The sequence below is a fragment of the Mustela nigripes genome, chromosome 12, assembly GCF_022355385.1.
Source record: "Mustela nigripes isolate SB6536 chromosome 12, MUSNIG.SB6536, whole genome shotgun sequence".
In the NCBI taxonomy this organism is placed as follows: Eukaryota; Metazoa; Chordata; class Mammalia; order Carnivora; family Mustelidae; genus Mustela; species Mustela nigripes.
Genome location: NC_081568.1, coordinates 7866104 through 7875195, shown reverse-complemented (window position 1 = coordinate 7875195; position 9092 = coordinate 7866104). Strand labels below are relative to the sequence as shown.

The following is a 9092-nucleotide window of genomic DNA, read 5'->3' as shown; positions in this document are numbered from 1 at the left end:
CTGCCTCTTGCCTACTTGTGATCTCTCTGTCAAATAAATAAATAACATCTTTCAAAAATATATATATATATTCCAAAACCAAAAAATTCCCTAGTATATAAAAAGGCCAGTTGTTCCTTTCAATGAGAACTGTACTCATTAACTGTACTCTTCCATAACTAATGCCAATAGAAAAACACAAAATCAGGTCACCACTGGTATCCTAATAGTTTTAAACTCCAGTCCTAACAATTTCAAGTTCTAAGTCCAGTCCTCACAGTTTAAACTCCACAAAACACAACCAAGGACTTAATGGCAGTGGGCAGCCCTGGAGACACCCCTGTAGCCTCACCTCACTCCACCACAGATACAGAGACATACACTAATAGGGTGAGTTTTGCACCCCAAAACTACAAAGGCACCGGGTCAGAGAGAGGTGAGCCAGAGGTCACCTTAAGCAGAAGTACGGGAGCCCAGGACTACCTGATCAGAGGCCAGAGGCAAGAGCTCACCCTCCACTCTGCCCCACATGGTTCTGAGCACATCTGCCCATCTTCTTGCCCGGTGGCCCATGATATGTTGAGGAAAAACTTAAAATGCCAAGAACCATCCCACTCACAGGTTCCGTAATGCTCCCTCTGCAGGACAACCTATGGAAACTGGTCACAACTTTTATTTAGACCTTCTTCTCTGTGATCTGCAGGCCTAAGTGCCCACCCCAAGTGGGCAACGTGAGGGGCAACAAGCAGTGTACTAGAGACAAGGAGTTAAGGAAAACTTTTGATCTACTCTCTCAAGGGAGTTCCTCGTTCATGGGGAGTAACTGCAACCCAAGCCCACTGTTAATGGATTTAACCAGGGACACATACACTGAGCAGTGTGACACTCGGCCCCCAATGTTAAAAAGCAGTGTGTTCCTCAACCTAGGAAGGCTGAGCACCACTTATCAAAGTTGACGGATAATGACTACTCTGGCTGCCTAACTGGTTAGCACACTCATCCCAAGAGTTATCCATAAGCCAGGCGGATCACTGCACACCACCACCCACAGAAGAGCTTTTGCTGTGCCAGTTCTACCTACACGAGAGCCAGGAAGGGTTGTCCAGGTTGAGTGAAATCAAGCCCACTCCAGGGCTGTGTCTTTCAGTTAGCTTTAGAACCTTACCCCCCCCCCCCAGCCCTACCACCGCCAGCCAGAGGACTCCGGCTTCCTGGAAGCCATCTGTGGGTCATGAGAGCAACACTGGCTGTCCACATCGTTTACGGTCAGAACTACACAGGATACTTGGGGTCCAAGCCTCTTCAAACCGCCCACTTTCACCTTCGTCCTTGATTAATGAAAACATCTTTGGCAAAAGCTTTCACTCTGGTCCGTCTTGCACCAGTCTTAAGACTCTGGGCTCTAGCAACACAATATGAATGTCCCAACAATCCTGCCTAACCAGCCTCTGCAAAGTTCTGACACAAACAAAACAGAACCACACTAGAATTCCATGATTCTAAGGGCAGTATCCTGGCAGCTTGAGTCTGCTTTGAACACTCGAATTTTCTCCAAGTGTACACTTCAGCCTAGGGAAACTGGACTAAGAGCCAGGAGCTCACCCAAGGGGGTGGGTAAAACCTGGAAGGACCATCCCCTGTGGTGGATCTGCTGCTGCCCACACGGGAGATCCAGCATCAAGCTGGCATTTGAACTGCGCTGGGTTCAATACCTGGCCCTGGAGTAGAGATGACCACAGCGGCCAGCAACCAGGCTTGCCCTGCATGGATCCTCCTTAAAGCATTCAAAATGCACTCATTCAAAAAGAGTCCAGTGTCGTTTTTCATCACTGCTCTCCCAGGTCTGAAGTAGATAATCTGCACATTGCTGCCTTTCTTGGTTGGGGGAAGTTGATCATCAAGCTCCCTTTATGGTACCGAACCTGGATTTCTGGTCACCATAGTTGCCACTGTAGACACTATGACTTCTACCTAAAATAGCTGACAGGTCCATGAAACATGCAACTGATCTTGGTTATCTAGACTCACCAGAGCTACTGGTGCCTGTGGCATCAATTAGTTCCACAATTACCAGAGTTACCCAGGTAGGAGCAGAACAAGCACTTAAAGCCATGTGGAACATGACCACACTGGCCCAAGGGCCAGGATGCCTACAGATTAACTTTAAAAGACAGGCAGTGAGGGGTTATCTAGGTAGGGTGGTTTGGGGGCAAATACGTGTGAGCCAATGCAGACATAGGGTGAAGCAGTCCCACACTGTCCTGTCTCTGCAGCCAGTACTCAGGCGGCTGCAGAAGTAGGGCACAGCAGCGAAACTGTGGCAAGGTGTGTCCTGCTTTGGAACACAGTGTAGAGGAAAGCAGCAGAGACAATGCTGCGCTCACACAAACGCGGGTTGCTATGTTGCCCTCCAGAAACAAAGTGACTGACTGGGCAAGGACTCTCCTTGTTAGCGCACAGCTGCCAACAAGATGCAGGGACAATAGAGAATATCCACAAGTGCGAAGGGCTGATGCTGGTGGCTCATCCTGTAAGGGGCCCAGCCTCACAAGGGCGGCCCAGCCCCAGGTGGCACAGGAGAGTTATGAGGAGGACCACGCATTGGCCCGATTGGGGGTGGGGGGCTGCAGAAGGCACAGTGCGGGGGTTGGGAGGGAGACGCGGAACACATGTGCACAAGACAGTGATCTCCAGAAGACCACATTCAACGACAAACCAACAAACACAAAACTCAGCAAGCACAACAATCTACATGGACTGTAGGGCTCTGCTTAACACAGGACAGAGTACTGCACCCACCCACCTCTGTAAGGCTGAAACCATTTTCAACATAACACTAAGGCTTTGCCTTTTATCCTCATTGTCTTGCCAGGGTACAGTGGAGTTTTCCACATGCTACCCAACACAACTGACTGAATGCAGCCAAGATGAAAAAAAATCCACCAGCCTCCCATTAAATCTAACATTTAGATTTGCAAATATAAAACAAATCCACTCTTCTCACCAATATTTTAGGTCTGAAGTATATAGTTATTTCTTTAATAAAAAAAAAGATATTAACCTATAACAAGTATATTAAGTGAATTAGTATTTCCAAATTTTGTTTCATTCTCTAATGGCAAATGAAGGCTCTTAACGATATGCCAATGTTTTTAAATGTGTAAAAGGATCCTGAGGCCAAAAACTTCAAGAACATTTTTTGTGTGTGTGCTTGTGAAACTTCTGGGAAAAATCAGAATAACTATGGTTCTCTCAAAATACACAAATAGACAAAATTTTCATTATTTTGTAAGGAGTTTCACAAGCCTCCATTGATTCTTTTAAAAAAAAAAATAAAAAAAAAGGAAGAGAACATTAGACATCTCAACTGCCTCATTTTAGAACCATGGAGTTTTTTTTTTTTTACATATTTACAAAATTATAGCAAAATGGAACATAAGCAACCCCTAAACCAAAAACAAATTACAACAAATGAACCATACGTGTGTGTGTGTGTGTATATATATATATATATATATATATATTATAAATATATCACAAGTTTAACCACAGAAAAGAATTACTTTAGAAACTTTAAAAACAGTAATATGATCACATATGCCTAGCAGGCTATATTCTAAGACAGAAGAAACTGTAATTAAATCCTAAACAGAATTCAGTCATCGTGGTGTGAAGAGCAATAATATTGATAATAATTTTAACACTTGGAAGGATAAACCCATTAAGGAGTCTGATGCTGGTATTGTGGTTGTGTGTGTATTTTTTAAGTGATCTCTTAGGATACGTATTTACAGGTGAAAAGATTTCATACCTGGGATGTGCTTTAAAATGATGCAGGAGAAGTGTGGAGATGGGAAAGGAAAAGGGTTGAGATGCAAGAATTATCAGCCATACACTTTATCTGTTGAATAAAATGCTGGTTATCAGAGGTTATTGCAATAGCCTATTTTGTTTTAAATTTTACATGATGGGGCACCTAGCTGGCTCAGCTAGTGGAGCATGCAACTCTTGGGTCTCAGGGTTGTGAGTTTGAGTCTCACAATGAAGAGATTACTTAAAAATAAAATACTTAAAATGGAGAAACATTCCATGCTCACGAACTGGAAGAACAAATAATGTCAAAATGTCTATGCTACCCAAAGCAATCTACACGTTCAATGTAATCGCTATCAAAATACCACCAATGTTTTTCACAGAGCTGGAACAAACAATAAAATTTGTATGGAACCACAAAAGACCCCAAATAGCCAAAGCAATCCTGAAAAACAAAACCAAAGCTGAAGGCATCACAATTCTGGACTTCAGGTTGTATTACATCAAAAGACTGTGGTACTGGCACAAAAACAGACACACAGATCGATGGGAGAGAACAGAAAACCCAGAAAAAGACCCTCAACTCTATGGTCCACCAATCTTTGACAAAGCAGTAAATACCCAACAGAAGAAAGTCTCTTCAAGAAATGGTGTTGGAGGGGCGCCTGGGTGGCTCAGTGGGTTAAAGCCTCTGCCTTCAGCTCAGGGTGATCCCAGGGTGCTGCCATGATCCCAGGGTGCTGGGATCGAGCCCCGCATGGGGCTCTCTGCTCAGCAGGGAGCCTGCTTCCCACTCTCTCTCTGCCTGCCTCTCTGCCTACTTGTGATCACCGTCTATCAAATAAGTAAATAAAATATTTAAAAAACAAAACAAAACAAAAATAAACAAGAAATGTGTTGGAAGGACACCTGGGTGGCACAGTCAGTTAAGCGTCTGCCTTCGGCTCAGATCATGAACCCAGGGTCCTGGGATCGAGCCCCACATCAGGCTCCCTGCTTGCCAGGAAGCCTGCTTTTCCCTCTCCCACTCTGCCTGCTGTGATCCTTCTCTCTCGCTATGTTTCTCCCTGTCAAATAAATAAATAAAATCTTTAAAAAAAAAAAAAAAGATGGTGTTGGGAAAATTGGACAGTCACATGCAAAAGAATGAAACTGGATCATTTTTTTCTTAAGCCATACAGAAAAATAAACTCAAAATGGATGAAAGACCTAAATGTGAGACAGGAATTCATCAAAATCCAGCAAACTCTGACGTCAGCCACAGCAACTTCTTGCTAGACAGGTCTCCAAAAGCAAGGGACACAAAAGCAAAAATGAACTATGGGGACTGCATCAAGATAAAAAGGCTTTGCACAGCAAAGAAAACAGTCAACAAAACTAAAAGACAATCTACTGAATAAAAGAAGATATTAGCAAATGCCTTATTAGATGAAGGGCTGGTATCCAAAACCTACAAAGAAAACTTGTCAAATTATACACCCAAAAAATAAAAAATCCAGTCAAGAAATGGACAGAAGACATGAGCAGACATTTCTCCAAAGAAGACACAAAAATAACCAACAGACATGAAAAAATGATCAACATCACTAGACATAAGAGAAATACAAATTAAGACCACAATGAGGTATCATGTCACACCAATCAGAATGGCGAAAATTAACAACTCAGGACACAACAAATATTGGCGAGGATGTGGAGAAAGGGGAACCCTCTTACACTACCGGTGGGAATACAAACTGGTATAGCCACTTTGGCAAACAGTATGGAGGTTCCTCAAAAAGTTAAAAATAGATCTACCCTATGACACAGCAATTGTACTACTGGGTATTTATCCAAAGGATACAAACATAGTGATTTGAAGGAGCATTTGCACTGAAAAGTTTATAGCAACAATGTCCACAAAAGCCAAAATACGGAAACAGCCCAGATGTCCACTGGCAGATGAATGGATAAAGAAGATGTGGTATATATGCAAGACAGAAAATTAGCCATCAAAAAGAATGAAATCTTGCCATTTGCAAACATGGATGAAACCAGAAGGTATTATGTTAAATAAAATACATCAGTCAGAGAAAGACAAATACCATAAGATTTTGTTCATGCGCAATTTAAGAAATAGAACAGCTGAACACAGGGGAAGAGAAGGAAAAGATTAAATGAAACCAGAGAGGGAGACAGACTATAAAAGACTCTTAACTATAGGGATCAAACTAAGGGTTACTGGAGGGGAAGTGAGTGGGGCAATGGGGTAACTGGGTGATGGGCATTAAGGAGGGCACTTGATGTAAGGAGCAGTGGGTGTAATATGCAACTGATGAATCACTAAATTCTAATCAATCAGTCAAACCAAATCTCTAGGGGCGCCTGGGTGACTAAGTAGGTTAATTGTCCAACTCTTGATTTCAGTTCAGGTCATGATCTCAGGGTCATGAGATCAAGCCCTGCATCCAGCTCCTCACTGAGCACGGAACCTGTTTAAAATTGTCTCTCTCCCTCTTCCTCTCCATCTGCCCTACTTCCCAGCTCACACATGAGTGCTCTCTTTCTCTAAATATGTAAATAAATAAGATCTTAAAAGTAAAATTTTACATAATAAAACTTTTGAAAAATAAGCAACGGTTAACCATGCAATTTACAAATATCACAGTTGAACTTTCATTGTACTGACACTACCAAGTCCAATTTTATCAATGAAGTTCTTCAACAAGAAGGCTTATTAGCATGTGGGGTTTTTTAATTTAATTTATTTGACAGAGAGAGACAGTGAGAGAGGGAATACAAGCAGGGGGAGTGGGAGAAGAGCAGGCTTCCCGCTGAGCAGGGAGCCTGATGTGGGGCTCAATCCCAGGACCCGGGGATCATAACCTGAACCGAAGGCAAACACTTAGCTACTGAGCCACCCAGGCGCCCAGCATGTGATGTGTTTCATATGTGCACGCTCGTACACACACACACACCGGAAAACTCATGTTAGATTTTATTTCACTAATCACAATTTTTTAAATGTGCTAAAGCTTTCATTGGCTACATCTTTATTAGGGGAAAGCAGAGTAAGATTTAAATAATAGGTCTCAACATTCCTAAAAGCCTCATTTTGTCAACCAACAACCCAATTCTAATTTAAATCATTTAATCTAAATGCCTTTAACCCACTGATCCACCCAGGTGCCCCTAATCTAAATGCCTTTAATCTAAACCATTTAATCTAAATGACTTTAAAACGGAATTTGGTCCAAAAAAAGATCACTAATCTCTTTTACAGTACTGACCCTGTTTTTTCCCACATCATGAAGATCTGAGTGTTGTTCAAAAGCACCTCAAAAGTAAATATCACCCTAAATGGACAGGTGAAGATTGTTGATATAAATAAACTAGAATGGCAATAAGCCCTAGCTATAAAATACTTGTAAGGCAAACATTTGGCTATTTAGCAGGCCCCAACCCCAGCTTAGACTGTGCCATGGGCAGAATCATACCTTATTGGGAAACTGGAAGCTGGGAAAAGTGGCCAAAGTGAAAGACTGCACCTGCTCTCACTCTATATTCTCAACAAAATTTCCTCAGCTCTAGTCTCTCTGTGGACTAGGAAGGAATGGAAGCTGCTTCCCTGCCAGTCCATGTTCCAGTGGAAAAATCTGGAACAGATCATAGGTATACAGAGCTAAACATTTTTCCTGGAAGGATACATAAACTGTTAACTTTATGTTAAGTTGTTGACTTTGTGGATCAGTTTTGGGGGAAATACACATTTTATATATGTATCATGTCCACAGCATATACTTTTGTATTATTTTGATCACACCCTAATATTAATATTATAGTTTCCTTATAAACTTACAAAGACATGTACAAGAACGTTCACAGCAGCACTATTTCATAAAAATACCTCCAAAATTTGGGCTACCTGAGTGGCTCAGTGGGTTGACCATCCGACTCTTGATCTCAGCTCAGGTCCTAATCTCAGGGTTTTGGGTTCAGGACCTATGTGTTAAGCTCCACCTCCAAGGAAACTACTAAAGTGTCTATCAACAGTAGAATGGATAAATTTTAGTATATTCAAACAACTGAATACAACATCACAATGAGAATAAACCAACTAAAACTACAACCACAATGTATTTATTGCATAGTGATATTCAGTGATAAAGAACTCTCTCTCTCTCTCTCACACACACACACAGAAAGAATTCAGACACAAAGAATACCTATTCCACATGAAAAACTTCAAAAAAGTTGGGGTGCCTGGGTGGCTCAATCGGCTAAGAGTCTGCCTTCAGCTCAGGTCATGATTTCAGGGTCCTGGGATTGAGCCCTGCATCAGGCTCCCAGCTCAGCAGGGAGTCTGCTTCTCCCTCTCCCTCTGCTTGTGCTCTCTCTCTCTAATGAATAAATAAAATCTTTAAAATAAATAAATAAATGTTCACAAACAGGAAAAACTAACACTTATTAGAAGTCAGCATTGTAGTTAGGAAAGAGGCAGTAGAGACTACAAGAGGATTGAAGAGAATGGCCCAGATGAAATCCACACGCTTCTCCCTATACTTCCTGCCAAGTACAACCAAGCACAGCCAAAAGCCCAGGACATTATATATAAACAGAAGTAGATTCTAAAAAAGTGAAGAAAAGCCAGAGCAGCAAGGGAACTGGTGACCCAAGGAATCATATCCAGTGAGTTCTCTGGGGTTTTTTCCTTCAGGTATCCTGGGGACTGGTGGTAGAAATGGAGAAGCTGACAACCTGAAAACACCAATGGAACAGATAAACTTATCCCAAAAAAGCCAAAGACCAGGAAAGAGGCAACTTAGCAAGACAGGAAATTTTTAGACAATAAATGCTTCCGTACCCCAGCCAAATACCACAGGGGGAAAAAAATGAGGCCCCAACATCACCTCTAGCAGCCAAGGCCAGGAGGGGAAGCAGACCTAGATTAGCTGACTCTATTTCAGTTACTGAGGCCCAACTACATTATCAAAGAAGTTAATGAGGAAATGATTAAAATATAACCGTCAATTACAAAAGAGTATTTCCTCTAACTTGCTCATTCGTCCAACTTGGTTGTATGATCTTTGTTTGAATGTTTTTATTTTTTCCACAATTTAATGTCAATATTCTATACATATTTTCTATCTACTCTTCCAACTTTGTTATATTCTTCCATTTGGATAGTAGGCTGCTCCCTCTGGCAAAACACATTACACCACTGAAATATAAAGGTAAAATAACTAGGGGCACTGGGTGGCTCAGTGGGTTAAAGCCTCTGCCTTCGACTCAGGTCATGATCCCAGGGTCCTGGGATCGAG

At 42.0% G+C, this 9092-nt stretch overlaps 1 protein-coding gene across 3 annotated transcripts in view; it reads right to left on the bottom strand.

The window, feature by feature from the left end:
* MARCHF6 (membrane associated ring-CH-type finger 6) overlaps positions 1-9092 on the bottom strand; it is an 85278-nt gene that overhangs the window by 61152 nt on the left and 15034 nt on the right. The window lies entirely within an intron of this gene.